General features: G+C 41.2%; 1 protein-coding gene across 6 annotated transcripts in view; it reads right to left on the reverse strand.

Moving 5' to 3' along the window:
* Window positions 1-26034, reverse strand: part of SUGCT (succinyl-CoA:glutarate-CoA transferase) — a 747336-nt gene that overhangs the window by 661598 nt on the left and 59704 nt on the right. The gene's annotated exons all lie outside the window — the stretch shown is intronic.

Consider the following 26034-nt stretch of genomic DNA (forward strand, 5'->3'; position numbering starts at 1 on the left):
ATATGACTTCATATCAATTAACTTAACTTCCTCATTGTTTGAGCTAAGCTAATAGTAAGATAAATTTACATTCTCTTTCAACAATCCAAACAAGGAAGATAATGTCAAAACATTCTGTGCTGGGTGAGTCAGCTCAGGTTCAAAATTTTTCTGTGGCTACTCCAAAAATAATTTAGAATTTGCAATGCTAAAATAAGAAACTTAAGGTGAGGCTGGCATTATTTTCTCGAAAACGAATATATCTATGTATTTGTGGAATTGTGCCAAGAAGAGAAAATTTCCCACATTAAATGAGAAACTATTGCATAAAGAGTACTTTCCCTTGTAGCCCTAAGTTACATGGGGTGGATGAAATCATTAAAGGCTCTCAGATTTTGTCATCTCCACATGCAATTTAGATTAAGTGGTGCTTCCTCCATTGTCACTCAGGGACTATCACTTGGCTTGATGGCCTAATGGCTTAAAAATACTTGGTAACAGACTTATCAAAAAGTCATGAACAATAACAACTTTCCACTTGATATAGTCAAGTTGCAAAGCCAGGTTTATGTTTTTAATTAATAATAACTTTGTACCAGATGCATATAAATATCTGGAACACTCTGGGAATATCATTACAGCCAGATGGAATATCAGGGAATGCATCAGAAGTAGTTCCTATTTCTGGGTCAGCATGGCAGCAGACAGCCATACCAGTACGCCTCTCAACATCTCATCAAAATACTTATAGAGAGATATGATAAACATCAAAACTGGCCAAAGTTGGGAAAAACACTTTAAAGGGAAGATAACATCACATGCCATGTTTAGTAGAGAATTGCCACAAAAAGCATCATTGGTGCAAAGGATTAAGAAGCAGATTCTTAAATGATAAATCATGTGTCTCCTATTCTGAATCAAAACAGTACACACTGCCTTCAAATGAGTTGGGAAAAAAGCTTTATTTCTTCACATGCTCCTATACTAAAAAAAAAACCAGCCAGCAATTAGGGTAAACTTCCTTATTTTTACCAGGTTCTAATTAATTAATTGACACTTGTTATAAGGGAGTGAACAAAAGATTTAGAATTCTAAGGAAGAAAGTTGGATCGAAAAGATTTTTAATTAACAAGTTGTCTTTTAATTTCTTAATTTTAATTTAAGGTATTATCTGCACAGGTTTTTTTCTGCCCTTTGGTAATAAGTTTTTTAGTTTTTTTAAATTTGTATTTTATTGTGTCTGTTAAATGTACATTTTAAACATCCAAACAGAAGTCACCACACCTACCACCATGATTGACATACCTGGTGGAGAGAGACCTATCCTTCAACAATCTCCATTCACATGGCCCGGGCACAATGTCCCAAAGAGACAATGTCACCTAACTTTTATAACTGAGATGACTGATCATGACATCCAATTACAACGCTTTCCCCCCTACCCCTTCATTTGGAGAAGTGGGAGCCAGGCTTCTATTGTTTAATAAAAATGTTACTACTACAAAGTAGTACATGTGTGTATTTCTCCAAAGAGCGAATAATAATTTTAAAGAGCACCTCTTGCTTTTTCACTCCCTTTATTCTACTTACTTTTTATTTTTTTGAGACAGAGTCTAGCTCTGTCCCCCAGGCTGGAGCACTGTGACACAATGTCAGCTCACTGCAGCCTCCGCCTCCCGCATTCAAATGATTCTCCTGCCTTAGCCTCCCAAAAACTGGGATTACTGGTGCATGCCACCATGCCCAGATCATTTTTGTATTTTTAGTAGAGACAGGGTTTCATCATGTTGACCAGGCTGATCTCAAACTCCGGACCTCAGGGGATCCACCTCCTCAGCCTCCCAAAGTGCTAGGATTACAGGAGTGAGCCACCACACCCGGCCCCCTTTATTTTAAGTTGTGTAAATTATCTTCTTGGAATGGAACTCCCCAACCATGGATGACCAATCCAAGTGACACTAGTGACAGTTTTTCAAGCCCATCTTTTTTCAGGATAACCCCGTGGCAAGTAGCCAAATGTTTCAGCCCACAAATGCAAGATGTTCCAAGGGTATCCTGGTATAGTCATTAATTCTAAACTGCATGTCAAACAACAGATAGCTTTCTGAAACCCAAATTTGGGTCTTCCATCAGTCCCATCCACTTTTCTGTTTCTATAACCATTCAGAGATTCCAAGTTACCAGTATACAACAGAGGAGAAAGTATAGGAGGATGGAGAGAAGGGCACAACATGCTAGGATGCTTTGATACCTGAGGAAAAGCACTGTAAGCAGGTGTGGAGACAACAATAATTTTGGAAGTTGGCCAGGTGCGGTGGCTCATGCCTGTAATCCCAGCACTTTGGGAGACCAGGGCCGGCAGATTGCTTGAGGTTAGGAGATCAAGACCAGCCTGGGCAACAAGGGAAAACCCCTTCTCTACAAAAAAAATACAAAAATTAGCCTGGTGTAGTGGCATGAGCCTGTAGTCCAAGCCACTTGGGAAGCTGAGGTGGGAAGATCACTTGAGTCCCAGAGGCAGAGGTCTCAGCCAGCCTGAGATGGTGCCATGACACTCCAGCCCAGGTAACAGAGTGAGACCCTGTCTTAAAAAAAAGAAAAATAATAATTCTGGAATCAATTCAAGACAGGTTGGTGGGCAAGGGAGAAGGGTAAACATCAAATGGTATCTGTGGCCCTAGTTTAATCACAGTATCAGGCAGTTAAGACAAGAGACTATAAACCTCAGTGCAGTAAACTCTTGCTAAATTCAGATACAGACTCCGTAAACAATTTGCCATTCAATCTAAGACTGAGAGGGGGCAAATGCCGGCATCCAAAAGAATAGAGTAAAAAGAATACCACAAAGAAAATCCTTAGACATGCTCTGAACGTCCTGACTGCCTGTAATGATTTTTATTCTTTCTTACACGGAGAGGTTATTAATAAATTACAACACTTTTCTTTTTTTTTTTTAGATGGAGTTTCGTACTGTCACCTAGGCTGGAGTACAATGGCGCAATCTTAGCTCACTGCAACCTCTCCCTCCCAGGTTCAAGCAATTCTCCTGCCTCCGCCCCCAAAATGAGTAGCTGGGATTACAGGCATGCACCACCACACCTGGTTAATTTTTGTATTTTTAGTAGACGTGGGGTTTCACCATGTTGGCCAGGCTGATCTGGAACTCCTGACCTCAGGTGATCCACCCACCTTGGCTTCCAAAGTGCTGAGATTACATGTGTGAGCTACCGCGTCCGGCCAACACCCTTCTTAAGCAAACTTAGGCAACCATGTCCTATTATGCTTTCTTTTTTTTTTTTGAGATGGAGTCTTGCTCTTCGCCCAGGCCGGAATGTCGTGGCACGATCTTGGCTCACTACAATCTCCTCCTCCTGGGTTCAAGGGATTCTCCCACCTAGGCCTCCCAAGTAGCTAGGATTACTAGGCACCCACCATTATGCCAGCTAATTTTTGTATTTTTGTAGAGACGGGGTTTCACCATGTTGGCTAGGCTGGTCTTGAACTCCTGACCTCAGGTGATTGGCCCACCTCAGCCTCCCAAAGTGCTGGGATTACAGGTGTGAGCCACCACGCCCAGTCCCATCTTGCTTTCTTGTAAGCTATTTGTGAAACTGCCAAAAGACAAAATGAAGAAAATTCTTTTTTAAAGTGCTTTTTATTTCCCAAAATAAGTAATAATAATAATAATAATAATAAAAATTAAAAAACAGCCTTTCTCTTTGGATGAGAGCTGTAAGTAAATTGCATTTCATATCAATAATTTCTGTTCTATACAAGGTAATAATAGCTCAGATATTTACTAAAACGTCTGGGCTGCAGGATATAGTCATCTACCTCTACTTACCAACAGAGAAACATCAATTCCAAAATCCCAAACCATTCATGCTATAGAAGTTCCAAACCTTAATCTCTTAATACTAGTGAGCTTAATAGCCTAATCTCTTAATTTTTCTTTTTTTTTTTTTTGAGACGTAGTCTCGCTCCGTAGCCCAGGGTGGAGTGTAGTAGCATGATCTCAGCTCACTGCAAGCTCCGCCTCCCAAGTTCATACCATTCTCCTGCCTCAGCCTCCCAAGTAGCTGGGACTACAGGTGCCCGCCACCTCACCCAGCTAATTCTTTTTATTTTTGGTAGAGACAGGGTTTCACCGTGTTAGCCAGGATGGTCTTGATCTCCTGACCTCGTGATCCGCCCACCTCGGCCTCCCAAAGTTCTGGGATTACAGGCGTGAGCCACCTCGCCCGGCCTAATCTCTTAATATTAATCTATCTCTTAACATTAATTGTATTTGATAAGAAGTAAATGATACATGAAACTCACTGACTAGCCATTGTTTGCTAGTATCTTCAAAGTTCTCCACTACCATAATGAAAATGTTTAAGAGGAGAGTGGGTGGTTCACACCTATTAATCCCAGTACTTTGGGAGGCCAAGGCGGGCGGGCCGCTTGAGCCTAGGCAACATGGCAAAATCCTGTTTCTACAAGAAAAAAAAAAAAATATATATATATATACACACACACACACACACACACACAAATATTCTCTGGGCATGGTGGCACATGCCTGTAGTTCCAGCTACTTGGGAGGCCGAGGTGGAAGGATCATTTGAACCCAGAAGCTCAAGGTTGCAGTGAGTCGTAATCGCTCCACTGCACTCCATCCTGGGCAACAGAATGAGACTTTGCCTCAAAAAAAAAAAAAAAAAAAAAAAGTATTCAAAGTATAATGTGGCCCAGAAAAAGAGAGACATCTTTAATTTTGATAGAGCCTAATGTATCTACCATGCTAGAGACTCTGGGGATCTTTCTCAGTTATTTCTCTCATTCCCCATGGAGGGAATGCCTATGTGACTAATCTCACGTAGACATACATATTCTCTCCTCTATTCATATACACATACTCTGTCTCCTTCCTTCCTTCCTCCCTCCCTCTCTCTCTCTCTCTCATTCTTTCTTTCTTCTTTCTTTCTTTCTTGACAGAATCTCGCTGTGTTGCCCAGGCTGGAGTGTAGTGGTACAATCTTGGCTCACTGCAACCTCTGCCTCCCGGGTTCAAGTGATTCTCCTGCCTCAGCCTCCTGAGTAGCTGGGACTACAGGCATGTGCCACCACACCCAGATAATTTTCGTATTTTTAGTAGAGACAGGGTTTCACCATATTGTCCAGGCTGGTCTCGAACTCCTGACCTCATGATCCGCCTCCCCCTGCCCTCGGTCTCCCAAAGTGCTGGGATTACAGGCATGAGCCACCGTGCCCAGCCCATACTTTCTACTTTCACTGAATCTCAGTTTAGACCCACAATACTGCTCATAAAGAACGTCACCACAACTACAACTCTCTGCTCCCAGTCCCTAAGTTCTGACACACACAGAGGTGCAAATCACAACCCTATCTTAGTTTAGTGGCAGAGTAATCCTGGACAAGTGACATAACCTCTTTTTGCCTCAGTTCTCTCATTTTAAAATGATAATTGAAGCTACCCCATGGGGCTACTGTAAATATTATGTAATATATTATAAATATTATGTCAAGTAATACATGTAAAGTGATGAACAGTGACTAACATTTAATAAGTATTCAGTCATTGTTATCATTATCCAACTACAACATGGACTTCTTAAGGACAAGAATTTTTTTGTTTTGTTCATTTTGAATTCTTAGTGACAGAAGAGTCTAGGAGGCAGGGCAATGGTTTTACGAAAATTTTAAACTCTATCAGTAAGAACCTCCTCAACTAACCTCTCTCTTTGAATATGAACTTGTCAGAAAAAGGAGAGAGTACATAGCTTAGCCGTTGATAATAATGTGGTTCAAACCGCTGAGTTCATGGTCTGACTATGCCAAGCACTATGTGACTTCAGTTTCAAAATCTAAAAACGGAGATAGTAATATCTATCTACCTTGCAAGGCTATCTTGAGGATTTCATGAGATAATTTGTCAAAACAAGCACTGAGTTGTAGGGCTGATGCAAGGAGGAGGAAGAAGAGAAGGAGGAGAGAGAAGAAAAGAAATCTTGAAAGGATAGTGGCATGTCAGAAAGACACAAAAGCCAACCTGAAATAGCAACCCTTGGCCAAAGCTGATAAATTTTAGTAACAAAACAAAAAAACAATAGTAATGGACTACAACTTGAAGAATAAAACCAATATACATAAGTCAATACTGACATAAACAAATCACTGAATAAACGAACAACTGGGAAAGAACAAATGTTGCTTTCAGAACAGTTACAAATAATAGAGATACTCCCCTTCCTCAGGAGGTGAAGCTTCACTCTCCTTCAGGAGAGAGGAGGCTGAACTTGAGTTCTAAGACTATCATATGGAAAAGGAAGGGTAGTAAATTTATACTGGAGAAACCTAGCAGATACCATCCTAACGAAGAGATCAAAGTTAACGTCATCAGTGATGTCATGGTGACATCAGATAGTCCCTGACATGATGCAAAGAGAAGGGCACTTCACCTCTGTAATAGTCTTCCCAAAAGCCATCAACTCAGTGCCCAAGAAACCATCAGACACACCCAACTTGAAGGACATCTACAAAATATCTGACAAGTCTCTGACAACTGTCAAGATCAAAAAAACAAGGAAAGACTAAGAAACTGTTACATATTGGAAAAATCGAAGGAGGTATAATCATTAAATGCAGTACCACATGCTGGATTGGATCCTGGGACAGAAAAGGATATTAAGTGGAAAAGTTGGTCAAATTTGAATAATAAATATTTTAATGCATCTTTCTCAGTAATTGATAAGATAATTGATAATTGATAAGACAACACACAAAAAAATTAAAGATATGAAAGACTTGTATAGTATAATTAATAATCTTGACCTATAGAAAGAAAACCTTCAAAATTTTTATTTAGTTTTAAATTTTTTCTGGCTTTGTTGAAGTATAATTGACAAAAATTATATACATTTATGATATATGATATGTTCTCATATACATTGTGAAATAATTACCATCATCAAGTTAATTAATGTACCATCACCTCACAGTTACTATTTTTGTTCTCTTATCAATCACTGAGAAAGACGCATTAAAATCTTCAACTGTAGGCTGGGCATGGTGGCTCACGCCTGTAATCCCAGCACTTTGGGAGGCCAAGGTGGGTGAATCACGAGGTCAAGAGATTAGACCATCCTGGCCAACATGGTGAAACCCTGTCTCCAGTAAAAATACAAAAATTAGCTGGACGTGGTGGTGCACGCCTGTAGTCCCAGCTACTTGGGAAGCTGAGGCAGAAGAATCGCTTTAACCCGGAAGGCAGAGATTGCAGTGAGCCGATATCACACCACTGTACTCCAGCCTGGCCAACAGAGTAAGACTCTGTCTCGAACAAACAAAAAATATATGTATATTGAACTATAATCATCAATTTACATATTCCTCCTTATAGTTTTATCATTTTTTGTTTTATATATAATGTGGCCACACTATTTGGGGCATATATCTTATTTTTGGTTTTTGAGACAGGGTCTTGCTCTGTCACCTAGGCTGGAGTGCAGTGGCTTGATCATAGCTCACTGCAGCCTCAAACTCCTTGTACAAGCAATCCTCTTGCCTCAGCTTCCCAAATAACTAAGACTAAAGGCATGTGCCACTATTCCCAGCTAATTTCTTTTTTTTTTTCTTTTTTTTTTTTTTTTCTGGAGACGGGGTCTCACTAGTTGCCCAGGTTCTTTAGAATTGACAAACTTAGGAGACTGTGGTGGAAGGATCACTTGAGCCCAGAGGGTCATGGCTGCAGTGAGCTGTGATCATGACACTGCACTCCAGCCCGGGCAATAGAGTGAGACCCTGTCTTAAAAAACAAAACAAAACAAAACAAAACAAAAACAGAATTACTCTCTAGCACTTTACTGAAAAACTCTGCAGGCCCCAGATCTAGAGTATTTGGTATTCATGGCTTAAAGGCAGGGATAACACCACAGGATGTAGAGAAAAAAGGTACATTATTTGTTCCCTTTTGAGCTTCAAAAATCTAGGCCCTGAGGATACTTAGGATAGAAAATGCACTATGATGTAAAAGCCAAGAATGTGAGTCTTGTGCCCACATTCCCAAGAATGGAAATAATTCTTCCAGGTCCCTGCTCTAGATAAGTAAATTTGGGAACCGCAAAGAATCCAAAGAAATGCTGGGAATGTGGTGGTGTGAGAGGTGGGGCATAAGAATAAAACATCTTAAGCTCCACTCATGTCACTCACAAGCCCAGATTCCACCTGGGCGTTGTCCCTCTTTCTCTCCACCATCTTCACCTGAGACGTGTCTGGGCCGCACATCCAGTGTTCTATGCCTTCCACATTAGCTTTTGTCTTAGATACTACAGGTCTCAAGGTGGTAATAATGATGGATCAAAAGCTTATATCCAATAAGCTCCATGCCTTATGTATGTTATAAATAATTCAAGTCTAAGGCCGGCAAGGTGGCTCATGCCTGTAAACCCGGTACTTTGGAGGCTGAGGCAGGGAGATCACTTGAGGTCAAGAGTTCGAGATCAGCCTAGCCAACGTGGGGAAATGCCATCTCTACTAAAAAATACAAAAATTAACCAGACATGATGGTGGGCACCTGTAATCCCAGCTACTCAGGAGGCCAACGCAGGAGAATCATTTGAACCCAGGAGGTGGAGGTCGCAGTGAGTCAAGATCATGCCATTGCACTCCAGCCTGGGCGACAGAGCAAGACTCACTCTCAATCAATCAATCAATCAATCAGTAAAGGAGTTTGAGATCAGCTTGGGCAATATGGCAAAACCCCATCTCTACTAAAAATACAAAAATTAGCTGGGCTGGTGGTGGGTGCCTGTAATGCCAGCTACTCGGAAGACAGGCACAAGAATCTCTTGAATCCGGGAGGTAGAGGTTGCAGTGAGCCGAGATCATGCCACTGCCCTCCAGCCTGGGTGACAGACTGTTAGATATGAGTTCTAAATTTCTTTTCAAGGAATTAATATGTCAATATGTTCAATTCTTTACCTTCTACTTTTAAACTTCCTCGTAAAGCAATCTTTTTGGATTACCTACACCACCCTGACTCATTCTGATCACCTGCTCCACCCCAACTCATTACAATTATCTGCTACCTGCTCTGCCCTGACTCGCACCAAAGCACTCACCCCACCATTATCTTTAAATTAGCCAATCGGAATTAGTTTAGCCTGTGCGGTCTAACCCTAGTCAATAGGGGAACAACACAGCAGCAGGGGCCACATGCGTCAGGGATAAGAAACCCTTCCCCTCCCTTGTCCAGGTGTGCGCTCACCATTGTTCCATCTGTAAGGGTGCACCCTTCTATATAGAAGTAACTTGCCGTGCTGAGAATTAAAAAGAAAATTTTATAGTCGAGTGCTATTTCTTTTCCAGCACCGAAACTTTATATATAACCAAAAAAAAAAAAAAAAATATATATATATATATATATGTACAAACAGCTTAATGGAATCATTGTATCAATATGTGGGTTTGAAACACAACTGAGGGTGTGTAGGAGGCAAAAATCGACGTATGGTAAAGAAAGAAAAGTAGGCCAGACACAGTGGCTCACACCTGTAATCCTAGCACTTTGGGAATCGGAGGCGGGTGAATTGCCTGAGCTCAGGAGTTTGAGGCCAGCCTGGACAACACGGTGAAACCCCATCTCTACTAAAATACAAAAAAATTGGCTGGGAATGGTGGCGTGTGCCTGTAGTCCCACGTACTCGGGAGGCTAAGGCAGGAGAATTGCTTGAACCTGAACTTGGGAGGCAGAGGTTGCAGTGAGCCAAGATCGTACCACTGCACTCCAGCCTGGGCGACAGAGCAAGAAAAAAAAAAAAAAGAATCAATTTATTCTTGAACAAGAGAATATTTTACATATTCAATACCTAATTGTCAAATATTTACTTGTATTTGTAGACCATGATCCAAGACATATTAAAACATTTTCTACTAATTGTGACATAGTAATCTGAATTTCTTCCATAGAATACCTTACAGTTTAGACTGTTCTTTCCTTTTTTTTTTTTTCTACTTTTTAAAATTGTGGCAAAATATACATAACAACTTACTGTTTTAACCATTTTTAAGTGTACAGTGCAGTGGCATTAAATACATCCACATAGTTGTATAACTATCACCACCATGCATCTCCAGAACTTCTTCAACTTGGAAAGCAGAAACCCTATACCCATTAAACACTAACTCCCCAGTCTTTCCTTCCTCCTAACCTCTAGCAACTACCATTTTACTTCCTGTCTCTATGAATTTGACTGCTCTAGGAACCTCATATAAGTAGAATCAAAAAGTATTTGACCTTTTCTGACTAGTTTATTTCACTTGACAAAATGTCTTCAAGGTTCATCCTTGTAGCATGTGTAAGAATTCCCCATCTTTTTAAGGCTAAATAATATTCCATCATTACTCCTTATTTATTACCTGTCAATGGATACTTGGGTTGCTTTGATGTTTTAGCTACTGTGAATAATGCTGCTATGAAAATGAGTGTACAAATACTTCTTCAAGGTCCTGCTTTCAATTCTTTCGCTATATACCTAGAAATAAAATTGCTAAATCATATGCTAATTCTGTTTAATTTTTTTTTTTTTTTTTTTTTTTTTTTGAGACAGAGTCTCACTCTGGTGCAACCTCAGCTCACTGCAGTCTCTGCCTCCGGGTTTCAAGCGATTCTCCTGCCTCAGCCTCTGGGGTAGCTGGGATTACAGGTGCCTGTTAACACGCTCGGCTAATTTTTGTATTTTTGGTAGAGACAGGGTTTCACCATGTTGTCCACGCTGGTCTTGAACTTCTGGCCTCTACTGATCCACCCCCCTCAGCCTCCCAAAGTTCTGGGATTACAGGTGTGAGCCACCACACCCAGTTTCTGTGTTTAATTTTGTTGAGGAATGTCCATACTGTTTTCCAGAGTGGCTGAACCATTTTACCTTCCCACCAACAGTGCACAGTGGTACCAATTTCTCCACATCCTCAGCCATACTTGTTGTTTCTCAGTTTTTCAATAGTATCCATCTTAATGGGGGTGAGATGGTAGGTATCTCATTGTGGTTTTGGTGTGCATCTCCCTAATGGCTAATGATGTTGAGTATTTTTCGTATGCTTATTGGCCATCTGTATATCTTCTTTGAAGCAGTGTATATTCAAGTCCTTTGCCCATTTCCTAATTGGTGGCTTGTTAGACTAGTCTTTCTTTTTTCTTTTTTGAGACAGATCTTTGCTCTGTCACCCAAGCTGGAGTGCGGTGGTGCAACATAGCTCACTGCAGTCTCAACCTTCCAGGTTCAAGCAATCCTCCTATGTCAGCCTTCCAAGGAGATGGGACCACAGGTGCACACCACCACACTTGGCTAATTTTTTTATTTTTTGTAGAGTCAGGGTCTCACTATGTTGCCCAGGCTGGTCTCTATCCCCTAGGCTCAAGCAGTCCTCCTGCCTCAGCCTCCAAAAGTGCTGGGATTACAGCCATGAGCCACCCACTTGACCAGACTAGTCTTTCTTATAATCAAATACAATTTGCCCTGTGTATCCATGGGTTTCACATCTATGGATTTAACCAATCCACAAATGGAAAATATTAGGAAAAAACTTGCATCTGTGCTCAAGATGTACATTTTCTTTTCTTGTCATTATTTCCTAAACAATAGGTATAACAACTATTTACACAGCATTTACTTTATATTATATATTACAAGTAATCTAAAAATGATTTAAAGAATACAGGAGGATGTGCATAAGTTATACGCAAACACTATGCCAATCATAACAGAGACCTGAACATCCACAGACGGTCCTGGAACTAATCCCTCACATAAACTTAACTGTACATTTGCCAAATTTCTTAAACTTTGATATTTTTTGCTTGAAAAACCTTTGTGCATAATATATTCTTTACAAATTGGATTTCACTGATTCCACAATATGGCATTCCATCAAAATCCCTGATCTTTCCAGGTTCATGACTATTACCTATTCCACATATATTTAACCATTGTCATTAAATATACTGAGGTTCAAATAAAAGGCTGAAAGTTGTGGTATTGCACTAATGCTGGCTTGAAGAAACATCCAAAGAATGAAAAAAATAATTAGCGAGATAAATGCTATCTAAACACTATCTAACATGTATGTTTTTATCCTTTTAAGTATAAAATTTTTTCTTATCTAACATTGCTTCTTTAAATTTATGGATTTATTTCCCAGGCCTATTACCATAAGGGGAAACAATTCAGTTTTGATGACAGGGTTTTTGGATGGTGGCTAAGTCCTGGCATGTTTATCTGGCACGATCTATAAAACATTCAATTTGTGAAAGTTTTGAAATAACTACTGCTGTGACATTAACTAGTATTGTCATCTTTTTCCTTTTGCTGGTCCCTAGTCTCCAAGAGATTCTTTAAATTGGAAACTATTTTAACCATATATCAGAAGTTAGAGACCAAAGATGAAACCAATTGATTCTGGTGGGTAATGATCTATACTAAATTGATACCATATTTCTAGGCCCAGGCCATCTCTTTGCTTCTGGAATTTTAAAGTATGTAGAAAAACAGCTCAGTCTCCTGTTAAAATTTTGGGTTTCTCTTTTTTAAATAAATAGTATCAGAAAAATAGAAATATCTGGGAATTGAAGAAGACCACATACATTTATGTACAAAGTTGTGTCATGAGAAGGTACTTGCATATCCATAATTACACCCAGCAGAGCTCTTCTAAGATGAACAATTTTGTCACTTTTTTTTTTTTTTTTGAGATGGAGTTTTGCTCTGTCGCCCAGGCTGGAGTACAATGGCGCGATCTCGGCTCGCTGCAATCTCCGCCTCCGGGGTTCAAGTGATTCTCCTGCCTCAGCCTCCCGAGTAGCTGGCATTACAGGCATGCACCACTACGCCCAGCTAGTTTTGTATTTTTAGTAGAGATGGGGTTTCACCATGTTGGCCAGGCTGGTCTCAAACTCCTGACCTCAGATGATCTGCCTGCCTCGGCCTCCCAAAGTGCTTGGATTTACAGGAGTGAGTCACCGTGCCCAGCCAATTTTGTCACTTTTAATAGAATGGGAAATCACTTTATCCATGTTCCAATCCAATACATTTTTCTTTTTCCTTTTTTCTTTTTATTTTTGTTTTGTTGTTTTTTTGAGATGGAGTCTTGCTCTGTCACCCAGGTTGGAGCACAGTGGCACAATCTCGGCTCACTGCAACCTCCACCTCCTGGGTTCAAGCGATTCTCCTGCCTCAGCCTCCCCAAGTAGTTGGGAGTACAGGCATGTGCCACCACGCCTGGCTAATTTGTGTATTTTTAGTAGAGACAAGGTTTCACTATGTTGACCAGGCTGGTCTCGAACTCCTGACCTCAGGTGATCCACCTGCCTCAGTCTCCCAAAGTGCTGGGAATACAGGCATGAGCCATTGCACTGGGCCCTTCTCTTTTTATTTTTAAGAGATCAGTTCTCACTCTGTCACCCAAGTTGGAGTGCAGTGGTGCAATCAGAGCTCACTGCAGCCTCCAACTCCTGGGCTTAAGTGATCCTCCCACCTCTACCTCCTCAGTAGCTGGAACTACAGACTTGCAGCATCATGCCTGGCTAATTTTTTTTTTTAATTTATTTTTTGTAGAGACAAAGTCTCACTATGTCACCCCAGCTGGCCTCAAACTCCTGACCCTCATGCAGTGCTCTCATCTTGGCCTCCCAAAGTGCCAGGATTACACACATGAGTTAACGTACCCGGCTCCAAGATTTTCTTAATCCCACAGTTTCATAAATAATTCCCAAGTAGGCTGGGCACAGTGGCTGGCTCACGCCTGTAATCTCAGTACTTCAGGGGACCAAGGCAGGAGGATCACTTGAGGCCAGGAGTTTGAGACTAGCCTGGGCAACATAGTGAGACCATATCTCTGCCAAAAAAATCAAAAAATTAGCCAGGTGTGGTGGTGCATGCCTGTGATCCCAGCTACACGGGAGACTGAAGTGGGAGGATCACGTGAGCCTGGGAAGTCAAAGCTGTAGTGAGCTATGATCATGCCACTGCACTCCAGCCTGGGTGACAAAATGAGACTTTGTCTCAAAAAAAAAAAAAAAAAAAATTCCCAAGGAAAACTGTCATAATGTTTCTTATACCCAGTAACAACTCAGTATCAACTTTAAATTGATTTTTCACAGCAAGAAAATATATTTTTAAATTATATATACAGAAAAAGTTAACCTTTTCACTTGAGTTTAAATAGTTGAAAATATCTACAACATTAGCCTAAATATTTTTATCTTATTAAATAGATATTCTTTTTTTTCTTTCTTCTTCTTTTTTTTTTTTTTTGGAGATGGAGTCTCACTCTGATGCCCAGGCTGGAGTGCAATGGTGCGATCTCACCTCACTGCAACTTCTGCCTCTCAGGTTCAAGCGATTCTCATGCCTCGGCCTCCCGAATAGCTGGGAATGCAGGCGTGCACCACCACATGCGGCTAATTTTTGTATTTTTAGTAGAGACGGGGTTTCACCCTGTTAGCCAGGCTGGTCTCGAACTCCTGACCTCAAGCAATCTGCCCGCTTCAGCCTCCCAAAGTGCTGGGATTACAGGCATGAGTCACTGCACCCGGCTTAAATAAATATTCTATTTCCATACTTAAAAACTTTTGAAGACAGCTATCTCATGTTCACTCGACTTAACGTTATTCCTTACTACCTGAAAAACATATTTCTTCAGCAAAATTTGCTTTAAAGAATGTGCCAAAGATACTCCTTCTCTATTTCATCTGAGGCTTCAAACCCCCAGGAAATGTCCTAAGTGCCAGAATACTAACACAGATAACACTAAAAGATTATGAAACTAGTTTTGCTGCCATTAGCTTATCATCCATTTGAGGATATGTGAGAAAAGGTGGAAAGCTAAATAAAACCTTCAGTTGAATTTCCTTGGAAAGAGTTGTTATTATATGCTAGGCATCTAATTCTGTCATAAGAGAGGAGCAAGCTGTTTTCCCCTTAACTTAAGCCACACAAGAGAGACTTCCAAAAAAGCATCAGAGACCTTGGCACATGCCAAGGGAATTTGGGAATTCTGGGAATTTCGAATTACCTAAGCACCTGTGGCATGTGTCTAAAAGAATACCAAAGGCAAGGAGTTATGGTTACATCAGCTAAAGGCAACAGAGCTAAGAATTGGGAATAAACTGTACACCTGCCAATGGTGACAAGAAGGAAGGAGGATTTTTCCCCATGGGCCAAGTTCACCATGAGGAAAGCAGAAGGAGTTTGTGTGAAAAGGAATTCTACCCATGAGGGCTGCCTATAGGACAAGGTGATCATAACAGATAGATTCTGTGTATAGACAACAACAAAAAAACAGGGACTGAAGCGGGAGAACTACAGTCTGAGGTCTCTGAGGAGACTACAAAGCTCCCCATAAAAGAGAGCCACCTACAGAGCTTCAGGCACACAGAAGGCTCCACTGCAGGTTACAACTACAGCAGTCAAGTAATAGCCTTTTTGCACCCTTTAACTCGCTTCCCTTCCCTGGGAGGGCCTGATTCTGAAGAAACCAAAGTAGCAGCTAGCAATAGGAAAAGATGGATAATGAAGAAACTGACTAGGCTCTTCCAAAACACATAGACATGCACACACATGCATGCACGTGCATACATAATACAAACACACACACATGCAACATATGTGCACCTGTAATACAAACACACACACATACTCTTCACATTCCCAAGAAAGTAGCCCAAAGTGGGGGAAAAGGAGACGTCATAAACTGGACAAGAGCCTGAGGTTTTGATATTAGATTGGACTGAACATTTTAATACTTTAAACGAAATAACTGCCAGTCATGGTGACTCACGTCTATAATCCCAACACTTTGGGATTCTAATGCAGGAAGATCACTTGAGCCCAGGAGTTCAAAACCAGCCTGGGCAACATGCCGAAACCCCATGTCTACCAAAAATACAAAAACTATCCGGGCGTGGTGGCATGTGCCTGTAGTCCCAGCTTCTCAGGAGGCTGAGGACGAGGATGATTTGAGCCCAGGAGGCAGAGGTTGCAGTGAGCCAAGATTGCACCACTGCACTACAGACTGGGCAACAGAGCCAGACCGTCTCAAAAAAAAAAAAAAAAAAGAAAAAAGAAAAAAAAAAGAAAGAAATAACTGGGGAGAAAAAATCTATAGGACTTGCTTGGGATTTCATCTATGAGCAAAGAGAATAAGTGGATAGCGCAGGTTTGCAGAGGTGGGCTGGGAGAGAAGAAAGTGTCTGCTTGTACTCCAGTAAGTCCAATCATGTAACACATCTGCTATACGTGTATGGGTAAAAAGAAATATTTAAAGATAAAAGGTTATGCCGTTGGGGAATAAAATGAAGGCATAAAGTCATTTTTTGGAATCAGTCCATGTCTACAGACAAAATATAACCTGAGTTCTTAGCTCCAAGGGCTGTGTTTTGAAACCCTACAGTGGTTGGGCGCAGTGGCTCAAGCCTATAATCCCAGCATTTTGGGAGACCGAGACGGGTGGATCACGAGGTCAGGAGATCGAGACCATCCTGGCTAACACGGTGAAACCCCGTCTCTACTAAAAAAATACAAAAAACTAGCCGGGCGTGGTGGCGGGTGCCTATAGTCCCAGCTACTCAGGAGGCTGAGGCAGGAGAATGGCGTAAATCCAGAAGGCGGAGCTTGCAGTGAACTGAGATCCGGCCACTGCACTCCAGCCTGGGCGACAGAGGGAGACTCTGTCTCCAAAAAAAAAAAAGAAAGAAACCCTACATTTATATGCTAAGTTTATCTTCCCCTGCAGAGATGGTGTCATTATTTCTTTAAATAATGAGCTTAATATGAAATGGTAAATATGTCAAACCACACTTTCACTAAAGATCACTGGCTATAAAGTTGGACATATGGCCACGATATCCTGAAATTCTGTTGAAAAAATATTTCCTGATGTAAGAGTGCAACAGAGACACTCATAATTTAGACCAGTAGTTTTCAATTGTTTTGACTATGAGAGTTCCTTTAATGTCAAGAACTATCATCTCCATATTGATTATTTATTCAGACTACAAATGATGCTTCATGCCATGTGAATATCACCAGATGAACTAATCTAGACTACTTTTAGAAATTTTTTAAAAATCTTGCTGATTGTTATCCCATTTTACTTCACTCTGCCTCTTATTTTATTCTTCCTTCTCTTCTTCCTTTCTTCATTCCCTCCTTCCTTTTTCCTTCATTCCCTCTTCCTTCCTTCCTTCTTTTCCCTCTCTCTAGTCTCAATGTCTTTTCTCACCTTCAAAACAGCTATGAATTTGCAGTATGGATTTGCAGATCTTATTCTAATTATTCTATCTTTTTTTAAAGCTATGGTTATGTGGTGAATATGCCGAAAATAAGAACACACACACACAGACTAACTCATGCCGTAAGAATCCAACTGCAGCAGTGTTTTGTTTTGTATTCTCGTTGCTGTGATATGAATGTAGAATGCAGTTGCTAAATAATTTGCCTCATCCATTTGGGCTCACCATTCTCTGCTATTGCCTCTGAAACACTATGAGGGCCTTTAATAATCCTTAAAAAATTATCTTTATAGCTACTCTGTGAAACATGAGCCCCATGTCAATCTCCAGTGCCTATAATGAAGTCAGTCAACCAGGAATTGAATTCTACCTCTTTTTTTTAAATCTGCATTCTACTGAAAAATCCTACCTCTTTTAAAGATTATGATCCTACCCCTCCACTGCTCAGATCCCTCCTAGCATGCCACAGCCCCTGCACACCTCTGCAGTATCTTCTCAAGCATACTGCTCCAGTTTATAGTGTTCCAAACACATTGGCTTTCTCTTAGACCCTTAAAGGCATCTAGATCTTTCCTGCCACGGAGACTTTGCACATGGTATTCTCTCTGCGTGAATCACTTCTCCCCTTGCTCATTACATGGCTGGCTCCTTGTCATCCTTCAGGTCTCTTAAATGTTACATCCCCAAAAGAGCCTTCCCTGACAAGCCCATTTACAAGATGCCACCCCTCCTCTATTAATCTCCACCACAGTACTATTTCATTCTTTCATAATAGTGTAGTTTGCTAATACATGCCATATTTATTATATGTTTTAACTTGTTTATAGAATGTCTCTGACCTAGGCTGTCAGCTCCTTAAAAATGCAAGGACAATGTCTACATTGTTTGCCCCAAACACTCAACACAGCCAAGAGTATATAGAAGCTCAAGAAATAGTTGTTTTGGGGTAGGGAAGGGAAGAAAGGAAAGAAAAAAGGAGGGGAGCTATGTGGGCATTTCTGAATCTTTTATTCTTACTTAATCATAAAATACAGAACGACAAATACTCATGTACCAGCCAGTCAGCTTATTTTGCGAATATAAGTGAAATTCTGTGTCTCTCTTCCCTGTCCCACATCCTCCCTCCCCATTCCCCAGAGTTAATCATTCTCTTGAATTTTGTACTATTCATTACCTTGTATGTCTTCATATTTTAAACACACATATTTTGTATGATTTTACCTCTATGTAATGCTATATAAATGGAGATTAAGGAAATGTCCCTGAGGAATTCACAAAAATCAAAAAGGCACTTTTCAAACCCTCTTCCTTTAAAAAAAAAAAAAAAAAAGGAAACTTCATTAAATGACATATACAGTGTTCCCACTACAAACTCAGTCTAGTCAACAATATAATGAAATGTTTATCCTTCCAGAAAGAAAGAGTAATGAAGTTAACAAGAAGAGAAGAAATAACATTTTAAAATGTAGTGGAGAGGATTCCTACTGCTAAATTTTCATAATTAATAACATGTTCAGAAGATACAAAGGAAAGAAGGTACAACTTAAATTGTTAGGGGAAATACCACTGTACTTCTAAAAGTATAGAGAAATATAGAGTGGTCACTTCACAAATATAAATATGTCCTTCAGAGAGTCTTCCTACCCAGAGGTACACAGGAAACACTGCCCTTTTTACAAAAATAATTCCTGGTGAATAATAGCTGTTTAAACACTGCCCCCTAATGTGCATACTCAGCTCCCTCTGAAATGATAAGAGGACCGTGCTAATAAAAATAATCAGGTCCTTCCTCCCTTGTGATCACTCTAGCATTTTTGTCCTGCAGACCAGATTTCACAGACTGAGGCAATTTCAACCACACAACTGTCAGAGTGCATTAAAGTCAATCTCCCAGCCATTCTAAGATTACTGTCATCAGCAGTAAGGCCAACATGTGAGTGAGAACAAACTATTTGGGCTTGGACAGCACTGACAAGACAGCAATACCACTGGGAAACATCAGGAAAGTCTAGGATCTCAATCATAACATGTGCAACTTTAGACTGATGTAATCAGTCTTATAAAACACACACACACACACACACACACACACACACACACTGATTACCAAGAAAATCAAACCTTTTTTTTTTTTTTGAGATGAAGTCTCACTCTATCACCCAGGCTGGAATGCAATGGCATGATTTCGGCTCACTGTAACCTCCGCCTCCAGGTTCATGCAATTCTCCTGCCTCAGCCTCCCAAGTAGCTGGGATTATAGTCACCCACCACCATACCCAGTTAATTTTTGTATTTTTAGTAGAGACGGGGTTTCATCATGTTAGTCAGGCTGGTTTCGAACTCCTTACCTCAGGTAATCTGCCCGCCTTGGCCTCCCAAAGTGCTGGGATTACAGGTGTGAGTCACCGCACCCGGCCAAGAAAATCAAATTTTAAAAAAAGAGATGAACCTTGCTGTTTATGCACACAAACTCACGACTCACGAATGGCTTTGGCTTCCGGAAGAATCTGTTGAAATTTAGACTCCCTGACTAATAAATTTGTTCATGACTTCCATCATTGCCAATAAAATTAACAACAAGTGAAAGAAAATGGCAAAAATAGGCCAGGCGCAGTGGCTCACGCCTGTAATACCAGCACTTTGGGAGGCCCAGGTGGGTGGATCACAAGGTCAGGAGATCAAGACCATCCTGGCTAACACGGTGAAACCCCGTCTCTAGTAAAAATGCAAAACATTAGCCGGGCGTGGTGGCAGGTGCCTGTAGTCCAGCTACTCGGGAGGCTGAGGCAAGAGAATGGCGTGAACCCGAGAGGCAGAACTTGCAGTGAGGTAAGGTCGTGCCACTGCACTCCAGCCTGGGCAACAGAGCGAGACTCCATCTCAAAAAACAAAAAAAAGGAAAATGGCAAAAATATATTATTCTCAAGTAGCGCTGTTCAGTGTCGCCAAATTACAAAATCTATGTCATTACTTATTGATATGTCTTGAAAAGCATAAAGGCACTTACTACTAAGTCAAGAAACCTGTTTTAAACCCATCTGCTATTAAATAGCTGTGTGACCTTAGGTCTGGATCTGTTTCATTATCAGGAAATAAAGAAGAACTGAGTATATAGATGTTATTCCAATAATTGTCGGGAGGTGAGAATGAGGAGATTATAGAATAATGAGAGGTATGTTTTCGGACTATACATATCTGCCTATCCCCCTCTCGTTCCTCCATTATATCACTAAAAAGCACATGATAGAACCATTCTTCGTTATCTGAGAACTACTGAATTATATAATCTATCTCCAATGCCATTTGCCATACTAAAACGTTAATACAGAATTTGAGAACTGTAAGATAACTTAGACACTCTCCAATCATTAAGTCAAGGCCCAGAAGAACTTTTGACCCTAACCCGTTGGTTATGAATGTGAATCATTAGGAAGTGTGGGCTTCCCAAGTAGACTAGAATTTTATTTGACTCGATGATGTGATAAAATGCATTATTATTCTCAACTGTCATCCTGCTCGAAACCCACGCCCTATGCCATGCGACTTTGTAGTTCCTCCCTCTGAAACAGAATGTATTTCACCACCCATTGGTATCGGACTTGGCCATGTGACTTGCTTTGACAAATATTCCACTTGTTAGCAGATGCACTGGGAGCAGAAGCTTTAAACACACTGATGAAAATGGGCTTGTTCTCTTGCACTCCACCTTTCCCTATAAGGGGAGATGCATTTGGTGGCCACTGGTCCAAGGAGGATGACAGACATGCAGAACATACCAGTCCCCCAACCCACAACTTGGAGCCAAACCTAACCAGTCTGTATCAACTGAATCCCAGCCAACCACAGACATGGGAAACAAAAATAAATGCTTATTGTCATATAGCATTTTGCATTTGTTGGTTATGCAGCACTTTTATGGTAATATGATCATTCAGAAAATAATTTACCTATATTAACATTTTAAATCTCAACATTTCATTAGATTACAGGATTCTAATGGAAAAAAATATCTCCCTCACTCTGTCACACATATAAATATTATTGTTTAGACAGAAAAATAAAAATATGATTATGGATCTATTGAACAGCACATTTTAAAAAGTGAGATCTAGTGGCCAAGAATCATCTACCATGTATAGAATCTGTCATTCAGTACAGAAGTTAATCATCAGAGCTGGGCACAGTGGCTCACACGTGTAATCCCAACACTTTGGGAGGCCGAGGTGGGTGGATCACTTAAGATCAGGAGTTCCAGACCGGACTGGCCAACATGGTGAAACCCCGTCTCTACTAAAAATACAAAAATTAGCCAGGCATGGTGGTGCACGCCTGTAATCCCATCTACTCGGGTGGCTGAGGCAGGAGACTCACCTGAACCTAGGAGGTGGAGGTTGCAGTGAGCGGAGATTGTACCAAAGTATTCCAGCCTGAGGAACACAGGGAGACCCTGCCTCCAAATCAATCAATCAATCAATCAATCAATCAATCACTACAGCTCTTTTTCCCATCTAAAATGACAACCAGCCTAACATTGCAGCTTACTTTATTTCTTTAATTTTTTTTTTTTTTTTTTTTTTTTGAGACTGAGTCTCACTCTGTCGCCCAGGCTGGAGTGCAGTGATGCCGTCTGCCTCCCAGGCTGAAGCAATTCTCCCATCTCAGCCTCCTGAGTAGCTGGCACTACAGGCACATGCCACCAAACCAGGCTAATTTTTGTATTTTTAGTAGAGACAGGGTTTCACCATATTGGTCAGGCTGATCTCAAACTCCTGACCATAGGTAATCCACCCACCTCGGCCTCCCAAAGTGTTGGGATTACAGGCGTGAGCCACTGCGCCCAGCCTGCAGCTTACTTTATATGAAGATACTGAAACCGCCATTGAAAAATTGTAACTGAGATGGTGAAAGAGATCTGACCCAACCAGCTCTATCTTGCTTCTTAACACACCTCCAAGCTGCCCTTATACATTCCTGGGCATAAGCTGAACTAACTTTGGGAGGAATTTAGTTTATGGTTTAGAGTTTAAAACAAAGGCTGGGCACGGTGGCTCACACCTGTAATCCCAACAATTTGGGAGGCGGAGGCGGGTGGACCACCTGAGTTCAGGAGTTCCAGACCAGCCTGACCAACACAGAGAAACCCCGTCGCTACTAAAAATACAAAAAAATTAGCCAGGCGTGGTGGTGCATGCCTGTAATCCCAGCTACTCAGGAAGCTGAGGCAAGAGAATCACGTGAACCCGGGAGGCAGAGATTGCAGTGAGCCGAGATTGCGCCATTGCACTCTAGCCTTGGCAACAAGAGCAAAACTCCGTCTCAAAAATAAAATAAAATAAAATAAAACAAAGACGGTAATAGCCCTTTCCCAAAACAAACCTCCTTCTTGCCTGGGGACTAGGCTGCCTTTATAGGACTAACAAATTAGCTACACAATTAGAAATTATGGTTTAAGAGTCATGCGGCTGGAGGCTACAAGATTCTGACCCTCCTTAAACTGCTCCTAAGATCAGTGCTTGAGATATTTTGCAGACCCTGCACTTGATGAATCAGCTGGCACCACCCAGATTGATAAACTGGCTCATGTGATCTGTGGTCCCCACCCAGATCTGACTCCTTACAAGAGGACAGCGTCAACTCCCTATGATCTCATCTCTGACCCAACCAATCAGCACTCTCGACTCACCGGCCTTCCCCTACCCACCAAATCATCCTTAAAAACTCTGATCCCTGAATGCTCGGGAGACTGACCTGAGTAATAATAAAATTCCAGTCTCCCACACAGCTCGCTCTGTGTGAATTAACTCTTCCTCTATTGCAAGTACCCTGTCTTGATAAATCAGCTCTGTTGAGGCAGCAGGCAAGGTGAATCCATTGGGCAATTACAATATCACCATATTGATAATTACACTGTGAAAAGCAAATTATTATAATAACTCCACTAACCTGAATGCATAGAAATTACAGTATTTTATTTTTTATGAATATTTTTTAAAACAACAGATAATAGGTCGGGCATGGTGGCTCACACCTATAATGCCAGCACTTTGGGAGGCTGAGGCAGGAGGATCACTTGAGCCCAGGAGTTCTAGACCAGACTGAGCAACATGGCAAAACCCCATCTCTACAAAAAAAAACTTTTCTAATTAAAAATTTAGCCAGGCGTGGAGGTGCACACCTGTAGTCCCAGCTACTTGGAAGGCAGAAGCAGAATAACTGCTTGAGTCCCCAAGTTAGAAGCTGCAGTGAGCTATGATCATGACACTGCACTCCAGCCTGGGTGATAGAATAAGACCTCATCTCAAAGAAAAAAAACAAAATATTTTGAAGCTTTTTACAGTAAAAAAATATTTTCAGATATCTATTTTAAGATAAACTTACTGAATAATGAGTAAAGCTTTTGCTTAGTTCCTTTTTAAAATCTCTAAGTGCACCAGTTCCTTTTCCTAGCTTAGGAAAAGACCTAAGGCACAGTGATCTATGACAATAATAGAATATTTGCTTCATGGTATAGGCTCTTTTGGTATCTTAAAGCAATGATCATTATGTAGTGCCATGGATAAGCTATAGAAGAAATCACAGATAAAGCTAAGTATGTACTAACCCCCGGCTATTCTCTGAAAGTTTCTTTGGAAAATATAAGCATACTATTTACTACTTATCCCTATCTCTGAAAAGTAGAATGCAGGAAAAATTGCAACTCTTTAGTCAAGTTCTGATTACTCATTCACTGATTCAAAAACTGCTGTTGACCAGCCTGGCCAACATGGAGAAACCCTGTCTCTACTAAAAATGCAAAAATTAGCTGGGCATAGTGGCGGGTGCCTAGAATCCCAGCTACTCGGGAGGCTGAGGCAGAAGAATCGCTTGAACCTAGGGGGTGGAGGTTGCAGTGAGCCAAGACTGCACCACTGCACTCCAGCTGGGCAACAGAGTGACACTCCATCTCAAAAAAAAACAAAAAAATTAGCCAGGTGCGGTGGCTCACGTCTGTAATCCCAGCACTTTGGGAGGCCAAGGTAGATGGATCATGAGGTCAGGAGTTCAAGACCAGCCTGGCCAACATAGTGAAACCCCGTCTCTACTAAAAATACAAAAAATTGCCAGGCGTGGTGGCGGGCGCCTGTAATCCAGCTACTCAAGAGGCTGAGGCTGGAGAATCGCTTGAACGCGGGAGGCAGAGGTTGCAGTGAGTGGAGATCACCCCACTGCACTCCAGCCTGGGTAACAGGGTGAGACTCTGTCCCAAAAAAAAAATTGCTGTTGGCTGTAGAACCCCTATCATGTGCTCTGCATTACATGTGGAACTGGGAATAGAATAACAACCTTCAATGGCGTGAGGGAAACTGGCAAGTAAAGAGGAAGTAAAAAACGAGATAGAGGTCAAGTGCAGTGGCTCATGCCAGTAATCCCAGAACTTTGAGAGGCCGAGCCAGGTGAATCACTTGAGGTCAAGAGTTACAGACCAGCTGGCCAACATGGTGAAATCCCCTCTCTACCCAAAATACAAAAATTAGCCAGGCAAGGTGGTGCACACCTGTAACCTCAGCTACTCTGGAGGCTGAGGCATAAGAATTGCCTGAACCTGGGAGGCAGAGGTTGCACTGAGCTGAGATTGCCCCAGTGCACTCCAGCCTGGGTGACAGAGCAAGACTCTGCCTCAAAAAATAAAATAAAGGCCGGGCACGGTGGCTCATGCCTATAATCCCAGCACTTTGGGAGGCCAAGGCAGGTGGATCATGAGGTCAGGAGTTCGAGACCAGCCTGACCAACATGGTGAAATCGCATTTCTACTAAAAATACAAAAATTAGCCAGGCATGGTGGTGCGCACCTGTAATCACAGCTACTCAGGAGGCTGTGGCAGGAGAATTGCTGGAACTGGGGAGGCAGAGATCGCAGTGAGCCAAGATGGTGCCACTGCACTCCAGTCTGGGGGACAAAGCGAGACTCAGTCTCAAAAAAAAAAAAAAAAAGAAATGCAAGTAATTCCAACCTACATATGCTATATGCCTTTCTGCTTAAACGATCTATGTTTTTAAGTATAAATTGCCTATGAAAATAAACACTTCTGGCCAGGCATGGTAGCTCACGCCTATAATCTCAATACTTTCGGAAGCCGAGGTAGGCCAATCACATAAGGCCAGGAGTTCAAGAACAGCCAGGCCAACATGGCAAAACTCCATCTCTATGAAAAACACAAAAAAATTACTCCTTTACCTGATGCAGGTCTCTACTCAAATGTCACCATGTGGGTAGAGCATTCTCTCACCTACCAGTATGAAATAACTTATCCTCACCCCACCCCCTTGCCAACTACCAGACTCAATTATCAAAAACAAAAATAAAAGTGCTTATTTATTTACTATCTATCACCCTAATCTAGAATACAAATGCTCTAGAGAGCGCAGATGGATTTTTATCACTCCTATATTCCAGAATCGGAGTCTACTGCCTGGAAGATCATAGGTTTGCAGTAAATATTTGGTGGATGACTGAGTAAAAACTTATAATACTAGGAATTTTTCTGATGCAAACTATTAATATAACATTTTATGTTATGAGTCACTTTTCTCTATTGCATCCCTAATTAAGAGTTAAGTACTTATATAGAAAACTAAGTAACACTGACTTTTTCCCTTTAGCCTAAACATACAAATACATGCATATATAAGCAGTTCACTGGCAAGGTCTGAATAATCGGAAGACTTTATGCCACTCTTTTCCTTCTCTTGGCTTAGTGCTTCTGAATATATTGAAGGGATACCTT

The sequence above is a fragment of the Chlorocebus sabaeus genome, chromosome 21, assembly GCF_047675955.1.
Source record: "Chlorocebus sabaeus isolate Y175 chromosome 21, mChlSab1.0.hap1, whole genome shotgun sequence".
Classification (NCBI taxonomy): Eukaryota; Metazoa; Chordata; class Mammalia; order Primates; family Cercopithecidae; genus Chlorocebus; species Chlorocebus sabaeus.